Source organism: Mus pahari, chromosome 15 (assembly GCF_900095145.1).
Source record: "Mus pahari chromosome 15, PAHARI_EIJ_v1.1, whole genome shotgun sequence".
Taxonomy (NCBI): domain Eukaryota; kingdom Metazoa; phylum Chordata; class Mammalia; order Rodentia; family Muridae; genus Mus; species Mus pahari.
Genome location: NC_034604.1, coordinates 45,740,860 through 45,755,816, shown reverse-complemented (window position 1 = coordinate 45,755,816; position 14,957 = coordinate 45,740,860). Strand labels below are relative to the sequence as shown.

At 35.9% G+C, this 14,957-nt stretch overlaps 1 protein-coding gene across 1 annotated transcript in view; it reads right to left on the bottom strand.

Moving 5' to 3' along the window:
* Positions 1-3,643: 3,643 nt before the first annotated feature.
* The window catches only part of Prr16 (proline rich 16), a 294,901-nt gene continuing 283,587 nt past the window's right edge, over positions 3,644-14,957 (bottom strand). Inside the window, exon 3 of the transcript XR_003845290.1 lies at positions 3,644-4,669. The gene's annotated coding sequence lies outside the window, so the exon portion shown is untranslated. The remainder of the gene's footprint in view (positions 4,670-14,957) is intronic.

Below are 14,957 nucleotides of genomic sequence, written 5' to 3'. Positions count from 1 at the left end.
TTTAATGTGATAAAATTCTGTGTTTCCCATGGAACGTGATGAATGGCTGCCACACTATCAGTGGGATATAGAAGCTTAGATTGTTCTATTGTTCTTCATTTTCTCAGCTTCTTTGGCACTCAGAATGTGAAGTTTATCTAGTTTATATCTGTGCCCAAAGGCCTATTAAGTTCCATGCTGAATATTGAATATAATACTTGCAGGTAAATGTTCTTAAACTATGTCCAAGCCCACAAAGGCTATTCTCTGGTACTCCTAATTCCAGCCCAACCACTTTGAACCATAAAAAATTAGCAAAGTATTGTCTGCATATTTCACATAGCTTCATTTATAAGAAAGAATGAAGTCTCCCCACCACCTATGGCTTGGTTCCTAGAAACTACTTTGTACAATGAGGAAAATATTCATATTTTAAGAGTTTCAGAGCAGAGACTTAAAAGAAGCCTAGTTCCTGAATATCTTAAGAATTACATGCCAGTCAGGTGTTTTGGCACACACCTTCAATCCCAGCACTTTGGAGGCAGAGGCAAATGGGTCTCTGAGAGTTTCCAGCCTGGTCTACAAAGACAGGTACAAAATGACTGGCAAATACAGAAGTAGATGCTCACAGTCATCTATTGGATGAAACACAGGGCCCCCAATGGAGGAGCTAGAGAAAGTACCCAAGGAGCTAAAGGGGTCTGCAACCCTATAGGAGGAACAACTATATGAGTTAACCAGTACCCCCCAGAGCTGTGTCTCTAGTTGTAGCAGAGGATGGCCTAGTCGGACATCAATGGGAGGAGAGGCCCTTGGTCTTGCAAAGATCATAGGCCCCAGTACAGGGGAATGCCAGGGCCAGGAAGCAGGAGTGGGTGGATTGGGGAACAGGGCAGGGGGAGGGTATAGGGGGATTTGGGGATAGCATTTGAAATGTAAATGAAGAAAATATTTAATAAAAAACTCATAAAAAATAAAATAAAATAAAATGCCCGGGATAGCCAGGACTGTTCTGTTACAGAAAGAAACTTTGTCTTGAGAAAAAAATAAACAACAAAAAAAAAAAGAATTAAATTTTACAGTTAAAAAGTTTTGTTACTGATTCCCTTAAATAAAAATAGATCAAAAAGGATTTTTTTTCTCTAAGTATTTTATCTGTTTACCCATATTTCTCATGTCTCTATCATCCATGTCTACAGAATGAGATTTTAGATCTTTATTAGCAAGTGTAGGATAAACTTATTTCCAAAGCCATTTCGAATGCTAAGCTGAAATTGCCCCTCACCGTCCTTTTCTTATGAGTCTCCTTGCTTGTGGCTTCTGTTCCTTCAGGTATCTTTATCTTCTTGTTGGATAACTTTTCGCATTACTTATTTTGGTAATCAGGTAAAGCTTTCATTCATGTGGGTGGGGAGGTAGTGGGAGGGAAGCTTGTGTGTGCTTTCTGAGAGTGAAATTGCCTACACTTGCTATTTCTGGACACTGCTATGATTGATGGATTTCCGTACAGTCGCTATGTGGGGTGTTTATATAGTCTGTTTTGTTCTGTTTTTACTGAGGCTACAGATAGGCAGAGTCTGGCTTCCCCATAACTGCTTTTCTTTGTGTTACTTGCTATTCTCTTTCCTCCACTCGATTTAGCTCATTTCAGGTCTTCTAACCACTACGTTCATCCTCTTTATGCTATTGTGTGCGTGATTTTTTGTGTGTGTGTTTGTGTTTTACCTACAGTCAATAATCCCTCAGATCTCTTCTCAGTATTCATATCTCCAACTGGATATATTGTCCCTGAATAACGTATATTTTTCATCATGGAACTTACAGTTACAATTTTTTTGTTGACCAGTGAAACTAAATGTTTGATGAATTTTTTCCCATTATTTCCATCAGAAAAATATCTCCATATTTTTTTCCTCATCTTCTTGTTCTCACATCTCAATAGAGTACGTAGAAGAAGCACCCAGTAAATAAAGGAATTGTCTTCTACAAAGAGCAAGATTTGGGCCAATACAGTGAGGATTTGTTTTCTCTCTATGTACTTATCTCTAAAAACAAAGGCTGAAGAGGAGATGAATATTATCCTTTTGGTTCTTTGTGGTTTGAAAATAATCAGTGACTAACACTTCCATGTGTGCACCAAAGGTGGCTTCATATATTTTATAAAAGATGCGCAGAAATGTGAATTAAACATCAAGAAAAGTTTAAAATTTGAATGTGGGAGGGGGATTTATAGAGGAGCAAACTAGAATTGAAAATAAACGAACTATCCAAAGGGAAAAAGTGAAATAAAAGATTTTAGTCATACCCATCCCTGGTTTGGCCACCCACGTTCCACTTCATTCTAATTTACTTTATAGATTCCCACGAGAATTACTCTGTTGACGAGGAAAACGACCATTTCGTGCCATAGCAATTTTTTTCAGCAGTGTCTAGAGAGTGCATTGTAGGTAGTGCTGCTAATGGCAGATCATGTTTACAAACAAAGAGCTATGATTTCAACTACTCATTATTGAGGAAATTTACTGGTAGATGGGGAAAGCTGACTTCCTGTATATAATTTCGAATAATTGCAGTTCGAAGCAATCACCATGATTTTAAAGGATGGGAATGAATCCAGAATCTCATCCATTAGTGCTTAACAACCCACGGGAATGGCAATTTGATTGCCAGGTGTATTATTTTTGGGGTTTAGTGTCTTAATTTTCATAGGTTCAAATGTTCCATTGAAAACATTTTTTTATTATGTTACAGGGTATTAGAAGTACAAAGACAGATCATAGAAAAATCAGACAATCTTTGTGCACAGGAAAATATGACAGGACTTCAGTACCAGATTAAATTTTATGAATAAAGCCAAGAACCCATTCCTTTAGCTGTTAAAAACAGTATACTTGATTATCACCTCACACAATTTACTGTTGGTAGCAGCATTCTCTAACACTGGCCAGCAGAGAAGACATAAATGTAAAGAACATTTGAGAGCACTTGGTAAACCTTTGTTGATTGAGTGGTTCACCATTCCTCCTGTCTGATTTCCTAATCAAGTTTAAGTATAATTATGGATGTCGTAAACAGATCTCTGTTGAAGGGGCTAATGTGGGCTCATTAGCTATGATTAATGACCTAAGTGTTTAAATCCAATTTCATTCTCTAGACAGAAGACAAGAAAAATCTTTAAAGTTATAAGATCTAAACCTTGTTTTTCAGCAATATTGTTGTATGGATAATAATTCCTGATATAGTTACAATGATGTTATGTAGCCCTTTACAAGAAAAAGGTGGTGCAAAAATGCATCATCTTCTTGGGTTTTAGAAAACAGAGCATAATTTTATACTATAAACAGATTCAAAACCTCACTCTATCTTTACTTCTTAATTGAGCAAAAAGCCTTTTAGTCAAACAAAAGAAGGAACTTTCAGGAAACAAAATCTAAATTAAATAAACAACACAGCTTCTACAAACAACACATTTATTTAGAAAAATAAACTGAAATTGTTTGTTTGTCTGGTACATTTTTCCCATGAATCACAGAGAGAAATGGGTATAAAAATTGTTATATGTCAAATACAAATTACAAATGACTTTTTTAAATTAACAGAACAAATAGAATCAAGCATCAATGTTTAGTTTGCAGTTTACCGTGTTCAGTTTCTTAATATTATTGTAATGATATAAAAACCCTTTTGATATCACTCGCATTCTTTTGACCACCATGATGTTTTCTTTGTACAGTTTGGTTCAGAAGCAAACCCACTTCATTGAAAAACTGGTATTTTTGTTTGTTTTTGTTTTTAAATCAGAGAAAAGAGAAATCATTATCTTGAGAATTATAAATTATTCCTTTTTTGGATGTCTGCAAGAAACTACTTCTTGTGGTCTCACAACTGGTGGGATCATCTGTGCAAATAACAAGACACTTCGTTACCCTGAATGGAAATGACTGTGCAAATATCAAAAGTGCACGGAGAAGCAGTCGGTGCAAACCGACTTCCTTGCTCAACAAATACAAGGCGAAGAATGGAACACTGTAACTTTCAAGCAATTGGCGCCAACGCTCCTGTCCATTATGGCTTTGAGGGTGCACCTGCCTCAGGCGTCTACCTCTCTGCAAACAGCAACATTCTCCCTAATCCTGGTCATGCAATGTTCTGGCCAGTTCAGTTTTTGGTTTTGCCTAAATGTTTTGAAATGAGGAGTAATTCTGACTTCAGATACCTCTTGTCCCTAAATTTCCACGTTTTAAAATGATAAATCAATGTATAATTTAGTATCTTCACTGATAAGGTGTTTTTGTTTTGTTTTGTTTTCTACACAAGGTAATATCAGGGAATACTGATTTTCCCTAGTGAAATCAGATTGATTTTCTTTATGTGCTGACTTTGAAAAACGTAGTCCTTTCTTATCTGTTTGTTATATCCTCTTGGTAATTTGTTAGTGAAGATATTTAAGGCTGTGGCATTTTCTGCCTCCGTGGCTCTGCTCATGGATGTCAGGCTAGAGGCAGGTGATTTGGGGGGATCATTTCATTGGTCATTTGTGCTCCAAGGGAAGGGTTAGCTTCTTTGACAGGGTCAGGCTCCTGGTTCCATTAAAATTAGATCTGCCCTCACGAGGTCAAGGAACAATTTGAAGTAAGAAAAATGAATCCACATGCTTCTAAATAAAGGTATTTCTTCCAACCTGATTAAGCTGTTAGAAAGAAGAAAACAAAAGACAGGCAATCATTACCAAAGCATTTCAAACAGTAATATAATTTAATAGAAACACATAAATGCATTAGGAATTAGAAATATGTATTACTTTAGTAGACTATATAATTATAAATTCTTTGAATTGGCAATCATTTAACCACTCTCTCTCTCTCTCTCTCTCTCTCTCTCTCTCTCTNTATATATATATATATATATATATATATATATATATATATATATATTAAAATTACTGTGTAAAATTCCTACTTTATAACTTAATTATCACATTAATACTAGAATGCTTATTTTATAAATAAAACAGTTCTTGTCCTCTTTTTTGAACATAATGTAATGTTACTCAATTATAAATGTTTCAAATTCTCAATATATTTCTTAAAGGCACTGAAAACAAACATTTTTATGTATTGTCTTGAAAATTTTTTTAAAAAGCTCCATTTATGCTGATATTTTATTTTGAGCAATAAACAAATTCATACTTCTAAAAACTCTTAATGATATAAAATAACATACTATTTCATTGTAATCTGTATACTATAAAAATATTAGCAGATTGGCCAAAGTATAACTTTTTCTTATATGAAGTAGAACTGGTTAAGAAATAACATTGATTTTATTCACAGTTATCAACAGTGTTTAAAAATAAACATTTTGAAAGAACTTATATCCATTTTAAAATTATAATTATGTTTTTGGGGAAGAAAATTTAAAAGAAGCATGACCACAATTCTCAACCTCCAGCACATTTAATGGTACTTGATATGAAAGGGTTTGTTTTCTTCTGTCACAGTTATGACATAGTAGAAAATACTTCCAACATTAGATGCAGGAAAATGTGGCAAAATTAGACACGATTGATGGATTTTCATAGAGATGAGGCACCGTTTTCAAGTTGAATTTTAAAAATAGTGTTATAATTTGAGAACTTCATAAAATGTATCTATCACCTTTCCCCAACACCTTCCAGACCCTCCTCAACCTCCATTCTAACCTGTGGTGGTTTGAATGAGAATAGCCCCCATAGACTCATAGGAATGCTTGGTCTCCAGTTGATGAAACTATTTTGGAAAGATTAGGAAGTGTGGCCTTGTTGGAGGAGATGAGAGACTAGGTCTGCACATTTAGGTTTCAAAATCTGACACCATTTCAAATTAGGTCTTTCTGCCTTATACTGTGAATCAGCATGTGAGTTTTCAGTTACTGCTTTAGCACCATATCTGCCTCCTTGTTTCCACACTGCTCACCATGATGGTCATAGGTTCACCCTCTGAAACTGTAACTCCCTCAATACACTCACTCTTCTATAGGTTTCTTTGGTAAAGTGTCTTATAACAGTAGCAGAAAAGTAAAGTACCACCCAGCAAGTATATTTTAGACCTTTGTAACCCATATGAGGCCCTTGCTTTAAAACATTTCATTGGAAAATGGGGTAAATCAACAGTGTATCAAAGTCTATAGTCTATACACACATAAACAACAGATGGGATCATTTGCCCTTCTGTAGCAAGATAGTTACCCTGATATTATTCTACTACTAGGAAAAAAAAGGCTTTTGAAATTAAAATTCATAGAAATAAAAATAAACAGCCCAAGTAATGTTTTCTTCCAAATTGGAGATTAAACTTCAAATATCAACAAATTGGCATGACTCTAGCCAAACACGTGAGAGATCTGTATGCCAAAAACTTCAGTCTCTGAAGAAAGAAATCTAAAAATATCTCAGAAGATGGAAAGAACTCCCATGCTCGTGGATTGGCAGGATTAATACAGTAAACATGGACATCTCGTCAAAAGCAATCTATGGATTCAATGCAATCCCCATCAGACTTCCAACTCAATTTTTCATAGAGTTATAAAGAGCAATTTTCAAGTTCATCTGGAATAACAAAAAACCCAGGATAGCGCAAACTAATCTCAACAATAAGAGAACTTCTGGTGGAATCACCATCCCTGATCACAAGTTATACTACAGAGCAATAGTAATAAAAAGTGCATGGTATTGGTACAGAAACAGGAGGTAGATCAGTGGAACAGAATCAATAACCCAGAAATGAACCAACATATCTATGGTCACTTGATATTTGAAAAGGGAGCTAAAAACATCCAGTGGAAAAAAGACAGCATTTTCAACAAATGGTGCCACTTCAACTGACAGTCAGCATGTAGAAGAATGCAAACCAATTCATGCTTGTCTCCTTCTACAAAGCTCAAGTCCAAGTGGATCAAGGACCTCCACATAAAACCAGAGACCCTGAAATGTATAGATTAGAAAGTGGGGAAGAGCCTTCAAACATATCAGCGCAGGGGAAATATTCCTGAACAGAACACCAATGTCTTGTGCTGTAAGATCAAGAGTAAACAAATGAGACCTCATACAATTGTAAAGCTTCTGAAAGGCAAAGGACACCATCGATAAGACAAAAAGGCAACCAACAGATTGGGAAAAGATCTTTACAAATCCTACATCCAATAGAGGGCTAATATCCAACGTATACAAAGAAATCAAGAAGTTATACTCTGGAGAACCAAATAACCCTATTAAAAATGGAGTACAGATAGATCTAAACAAAGAATTCTCAACTGAGGAATACCGAATGGATGAGAAGTACCTAAAGAAATGTTCAACATCCTTAGTCCTTGGGGAAATGCCAATCAAAACAACCCTGAGATTCTACCTCACATCAGTCAGAATGGCTAAAATAAAAAACTCAGGTAACAGCAGATGCTGGTGAGGATGTGGTGAAAGTGGTACATAACATATATTGATTAGGGACCATGAATATTGCAGAAGAACCTATTGTGCTCACCCTCCCCAAGAAGATAATCACTTGTAGGAAAAAAAAAATCTTTCAGTTATATTTGTGCTACTCATATATTGCAGGGGACTGCCTGGTCTGGCCTCAGTGAGAGAAGATGCACCTGACCTTTAAGAGACTTGAGGTTCCAGGAAGTGGGGAGGTCTGGTGGAGTAGGGCGTGGGAGGATATTGGAGATTGGGGAGGAGGAATGTGATGAGGAACTGTCAGAGGATGGACCTGGAGGGGGATAATGACTTGCCTGGAATAAAAGATTAAAGAATTTTTTAAAAAAGATAAAAAGATATATTTTGCCGGGCAGTGGTGGCACACGCCTTTAATCCCAGCACTTGGGAGGCAGAGGCAGGTAGATTTCTGAGTTCGAGGCCAGCCTGGTCTCCAAAGTGAGTTCCAGGACAGCCAGGACTACACAGAGAAACCCTGACTCGAAAAACCAAAAAAAAAAAAAAAAGATATATTTTTATCTGATTCAAAATTTAGTGTAATCAAAAATCAAAAATGGTCTTTTCTAATAGTATCTAATAAATGAATTAAAAATTTCAATACAAAAACGGTTTGTGCCACTATGTGAAATGAAGGATGAAGCTAGTATCGAGAGACAATAAAAGGAATTTGATATATTTATTAATATAACATAATTTATTGTAAATATCATACTTTATTATATTATTACTATGAAGTTGCTTTATTGGTGGTATATGTATACATGATGTCAGAATTTGATATGGGGTGGAGCAGGGAAGAATGGAATTCTCGGATGGAAAAGTGCTGGGTGGAGTGTGGGAGGAGTTGGAAGGGAATGAGTCAGAGGTGGATTTGATAAAAACATATTTATTCATCTATTAAATATTCCAATAACAACAAAAAAACAAAATTTAAAAATAAAAAAAGGAAGGCACTTGAACTGAGTTTGAGAAATCTGTCACAATACACAAAAACAATAAGTAGTTGGGAAATAAAGATATCTGATGTTAAATAAGGTCAAAGGCACAGAAGGATTAAAATGCAATATACATATATATACTGCAGTAGTAATAAGATACATTGAAGAACCATTAAGGAGAGAATGACTGGAAGAGGTGTGGCAAGACTGAGCAGATTTTTTTTTTTTTTTTTTTTTTTTTTTTTAGCCAAAGAAGCAAAGAAGCGTCAGAGACTCCAATTAAAGGTGCTCAGAAATCACTACAGTTGCAGGTGTTTTCTTGATGTCAAATTGAGAAGAGGAAACCAATACACTCCTTTGCACTGAATTAAGAGATATTTCACTCAGTTGTCACCCACTAAAGAGAAGAACTAACATGGTTCTGGGACTTTCATATTTCCACCACTTGGGAAGAAGATTATGAAAGCTGATGTGTGCTTTTCATAACTCATAAGCCACGAATGGAAAGCAATAAAATGAAACAAAGTAAAATAAAATAAAATACCAAACCATCAATTCCATCACATTTTGCATTTGCTGATTGACTTCTAAGATGGGCTATTAAAGGATTTATTTCTGTTGTCTTAAGTTCTGGAGTTAAATATCCACACTGCTGGCTTGGAGGGGTTAGGTACTCTGCTGCCATGTTCAACTCATTAATATCAGGCTCAAGCATTTGCCTCACTGAGAAAATCCCCAAACACTTTAATGCCTAATTTTTCAGTTTGTTTGTCATAGATATTGATTATTATAGACATTTAAGATACACAATTTTAATTTTTTTTACTCTACACATATTTGGATGTTTACTTCAAATATGAAGGCATGTAATGATGGCTGTTTGCATCATGACATGTGAAATAAGTTTGTTAAGGCTTGAAATAATGAAAAAATAATTACATGCATCAAAAGCTGTTGTAAACAAAACTGAGCTAAGGCACCCCTGTTCTTTGACCCATTCTGAAACTCAGGAGATTAATCGCTACATTCTTTCCAGAAAGGCTTTGCCTAAAAATACAACCAAGATTTTATTCACTTTTCAGATGAAATTGGTTCAAGTTTTTAAGTGCTTCAAAGCTTTCTCATGCTTGCAGGTTTTTCCCCCCCAGATCCAAACAGAAGATGCAAAGTGTGGACTGTGCTAGATCCTTGAGGCTTTGGGACACTAGATGCCAAATTAATTAATGTAAGTAAGTAGTGTATTAAGTGGCTAAGAGTACTTCTATGCAGTAAGTATAGCACAGCTTTAATAAGGTATAAGACAACAAGAATATGAAGCAAGCACATAAAATACACACAGAGGTTGTCTAAACAGAAATGCCTCAATGCCTCACATTTTCATATTTTCCTGGAGCTTACCAAGTTCATATAATTTTCTCTACACTCTGTACACATTTCCAAATTATTTAAAATTTTATCTATTATTTTTTCGTGAAATAGATTTTGAAGTTGATAAACATTCTAATAAATGATAATATATGTATGTACAATATAAAATATATTTAAATATGAGTCAACATGTTATTTATCTAATGTAATAAAAGACAGAAAGATTAAAAACACCATTGTCTTTTCTCTTAGAGGAAATGTCTTCTACATCCTGAAACTGTTAAAGTAACTGAAACAAGAAGTTGTCACTGAATTCAATTCAGTAAAAAGAAAATGCCTACTAAGAGCTATAGACTATGCTAACTGTGAAATTATAATGACAAAAATCAAAATTCTGATTAATTTTATCCTAAATGGACTGAAACACTTGACCCTTTATTATTAGCTCCATTTACCTATGAATTAGATTTCTTGAGTTTTCCAAGTAAGGAAATTCTGGCCACAAACAGTTGAATCCAGGTCTGTCCTACAGATTACCGAGTCTGTGACTCCCACCCGACTCATGTGGCCTTGATACTACACATATGCATAGTTAGGACAGAGATGAAGTATACTAATATACAATTAAATATGTATAAAGATTAAAGTATTAATTCTAAAATATAAATTGCAGAAAACATTTGGCAATTTATAGTTTGACTTCTCAAGAACTAATATTTATTATATTTGTTAGGAATCTAAGTATTTTTCATGAATAGATGACCACGGCTTTGAAAATCGCTGACTGAATGCTCTGTATTTTGCTGCATAAAAGGCCTTTTTGCATGTTACAGGTGGTCTTTTCACTGAAATTATTATTTCCTAGGCTTTTCTAATATTCTGAAGCATGCCCCCACTCTAAGCATGCATTTAGCTCTTAATATGTACTCTGACTTTGAGGCCGCAAAATTTAAAAATTATATGCAGTGAATGTACAGAATAATTAGGAAATACTAAGCATATGTTATTTGATATATGATGCTAAGTAGTTATATCAGAGACAGGGATTTTATTATTTAGACTTTCTTTAATTGTATTAGTTACTAGATAGACATAATTAAAATTTCCTGTTATATTTATTCCTTGTTCATAGCCTTCACAATAATGTGGACATTTAAAACATGTTTTGTAAATGTTTAATGGTATTATGAGTTTTATATTGAATTTCCAATTATTCTAATACATAGTCATTCGTTTTTTTCTTTCTTACTGGTTTTAAAAGATTTAACGCATTTATGTTAATAATATTGCTTAAGAATATTGAAAAGTGTTTTATTTTTTTCAGAAAAGAGACCTGTTTTTGCTTGTCTTATATCATTGTTTAATGTTTTTAGTACTTTATGGAATAGTATAAATAATTTAAAAATTCTTACATAATCATCTCATGCCTTACTTTAGTTAGTGGAAAAGTTTAACTAATTCTATTTAATTATTAATATACTAGCTGAAATGTTTCTTGAAACAAGTTTGGTAATTTTAATTTTTATGATGTATTCTATCTATTCAAATTAGGGTTATATTCTGATTTTAACTATTATTATTTTAACCATTTCTTTTTATTAATTCTAAAAGAATCGCTAAAATATTTTGAACAAATTCACCTCCTAACTCCTCCTTGATCCAACCCCCTACCTCTATACTCACCGAATTATAAGTTATCCTGTTTTTCTCTTTCATTTTTTTTTTTTAAGTTCATGGAGTCTAATCTGTGACTAGCATTAGATACAGGGTTTGATCTGGACCGTAGTCTACCTATCAGGTGTCACACCATTATAGATAACTACTCTGCCTCCCTAGAGATGAGTTCAAATGCCAATAGTTTTTCAGCTAGTGGTGTAACTGAATGCCCATTCCACCCACTCCATGATAAGAACTTGTCTGGCTTTTGCTTGTACAGGACTTTTGCACAATGTTATAACTGCTTCGTGTTCATATGTGCAAGTGTCCTGTTATTTAGAAATTATGGTTTCCTTAAAAAGTGCACTACTTCTAACACATTGTTTCTAGAAATTTTTCCTTGAAGATCCTTAATTCTTTTTTTTTTAAATCTTTTATTTATTAGTTTATTTATTTTAAACTCCAGATTTTATTCCCTTCCTGGTTCAGGTCCACCCTCTGACTGTTCCACAACCCATACCTCCTCCCTTCCCACCTGTCTACATGAGGATATCACAACCCCCCATCCCACAAGACCTCTAAACTCCCTCGGGTCTCCAGTCTCTTGAGGGCTAGGTACATCATCTCTGAATGAACAGGAAGTCCTCTACTGTGTATGGGTTGGGGGCCTCATATCTGCTGTCTGTTTGGTGGTCCAGTGATTGAGAGATCTCAGGGGCCCATATTACTTGAGACTGCTGGTCCTCCTACAGGGTTACCCTCCTCCTTAGCTCCTTTCAGCCTATCCCTAATTCAACCACAGGGGTCAGCAGCTTCTGTTCATTGGTTGGGTGCAAATATCTGCATCTGATTCTTTCAGCTGTTTGTTGGAGAGCAGTCATGGTAGGTCCCTTTATGTTCATGTTTCATAGCCTCAGTAATAGTGTCAGGTCTTAAGGGCCTGCCCTTGAGCCAGATCCCACTTTGGACTTGTGGCTGGATTTTCTTTTCCTCAGGTTCTTCTCCATTTGCATCCCTGAAGTTCTTTCAGACAGGAACAATTATGGGTCAGAGTTTTGACTGTGGGATGTCAACCCCATACCTCACTTGATGCCCTGTCTTTCTGCTGGATGTGGGCTCTATAAGTTCCCTTTTCCCAATGTAGGGCATTTCATCTAAGGTCCCTCCCTTTGAGTCCTGAGAATATTTCATGTCCCAGGTCTCTGGTACATTCTGGAGGGTCCCCCAACCTCCTGCCTCCTGAGGTTGTCTGTTTCCATTCTTTCTGCTGGCCTTAAGACTTTAGTCCTTCCCTGACCCAATACCAGATCATGTTTCCCTCTCGCCCATCCCTTGTCCCTTCAGGTCCCTCCCTCTCTCCCCTCTTGTGGTTGCTTTCTTCTCTCTCCCAAGTTAGAATGAGGCATCCTTACTTGGGCTCTTCAGCTTGTTGACTTTTTGGAGTTCTATGGACTGTATCTTAGGTATTCTGTACTTTTTCACTGGCTAGTATCCACTTATTAGTGAGTACATACCATGTATGTCTTTCTGGGTCTGAGTTATCTCACTCAGGATGATATTTTCTACTTTGGGTCTTCAGGTATCTCTACTTTCAATTTTCTGAGGAACCTCCAGATTGATTTCCAGACAGGTTGTACCAGTTTGCAATCCCACCAGCAATGGAGGAGTGTTCCTCTTTCTCCACATCCTTGCCAACATGTGCTGTCACCTGTGGTTTTGATCTTAGGCTTTCTGATTGGTATAAGGTGGAATCTCAGTGTTATTTTGATTTGCATTCCTCTGATGGCTAAGGACTTTGAACATTTCTTTAGGTGTTTCTCAGCCCTTTGAGATACATTTATCAATGGAATAGAATTGAAGACCCAGAAATAAAACCACATACTTACGGGCACTTGATCTTTAACAAAGAAACCAAACATATACAATGGAAAGAAGAAAGCATCTTCAACGAATGGTGCTATTCTAATTGGCTGTCAATATGTAGAAAAATTAAAATAGACCATAGACCCCTATTTGTCACCTTTCACAAAGCTCAAATCCAAGTGGATCAAGGACCTCAACATAAAACCAGATACACTGAACCTAATAGTATAGAAAATTGGGAAAGAGCCTTGAACTCACTGGCACAGGGGGAAATTTTCTAAACAGAACTCCAATAGTGCATGCTCTAAGATCAATAATTGATGAATGGGACTTCATTAAACTGGAAAGCTTCTGTAAGGCAAAAGATATACCCAATAAGACAAATCAGAAACCTACAGATTGGGAAAAAAACTTCACTAACCACACATCCGATATAGGGCTAATATCCAAAATATATAAATTACTGAAGAAGCTAACCACCAAAAATCTAAACAACACAATAAAAAAATGGCTGAGAAAACACCTGAGGATACTTAAATCTTGGGTAACAGAGTATGACATAGATGTTGAATTTAGGGTCGAGCACTTCTCAGTCTCTTATTCCATCAGCTGTTTTGTTTATCTTAGCCATTTTGATTTGAGACATTTCCTATCATTTTTTCTATTTCTTCTTTAAAGAATTATTTGTCCAGATCAATATTCTATTTTGAAAACGGAGCTGTTTTCTTGATAGATTGAAACCATTACACAAAGCCACAGAGGATCAAAATGCAAAGAGCAACTGACTGTATGGTGACTCACCCAAACTGATACATCTACTACAGAACTCCTATATCTAAGTCACAGGTAATATTGTGGAAGAGGTGGAGAAAGCATGTCTAATCCAGAGGACCAGGATAGGACATCTTCTATGAGAGGTATCTTATTATGTGACAAGGATATGATGTTCTGGAAATCTCAACAATATCGTTGCTTAAGCAGGTGCTAATAATGACAATACCAATAGATAGGAGAATTCTCATAGGACTTCACCTTTAAAAAAGAACTACTGCAGCCAACCACCAGACTGAGCATAGGGACCCCAATGGAGGAGTTAGAGGAAGGACTGAAGTAGCTGAAGCAGATTACCACCCCATAGGAAGAACAACATCAACTAACCAGATCTCCCAGAGCTCCCCTGGACTAAACTACCAACCAAAGAGTACACGTGGAGGGACCCATGGTTCCAGTTGCATGTATAGCAGAGGATCGCCTTATCTGGCATCAATAGGAGGGAAAGCCCTTGGTCCTGTGGAGGCTCGATGCTCTAGTGTAGGGGTTTGCTATGGCAGGGAGGCAAGAGTGGGTAGGTGGGTTGGTAAGCACCCTCATAGAGGCAGGGGAAGGGTCGATGGGATAGGGATTTCAGAAGGAAAACAGAAAAGGAAACAACATTTGGAATGTAAGTAAATAAAGTAACCAAATACATACATACATACATACATACATACATACATACATACACACATACATATATACATATAAGCTACATGCAATTAATAATTACTCAGAAAGAGTGAATTAGTCTCTCTCTCTCTCTCTCTCTCTCTCTCTCTCTCTCTCTCTCTCTCTCACACACACACACACACACACACACACAAACACACACACACACACATACACAAACTCCACAAAAACACATT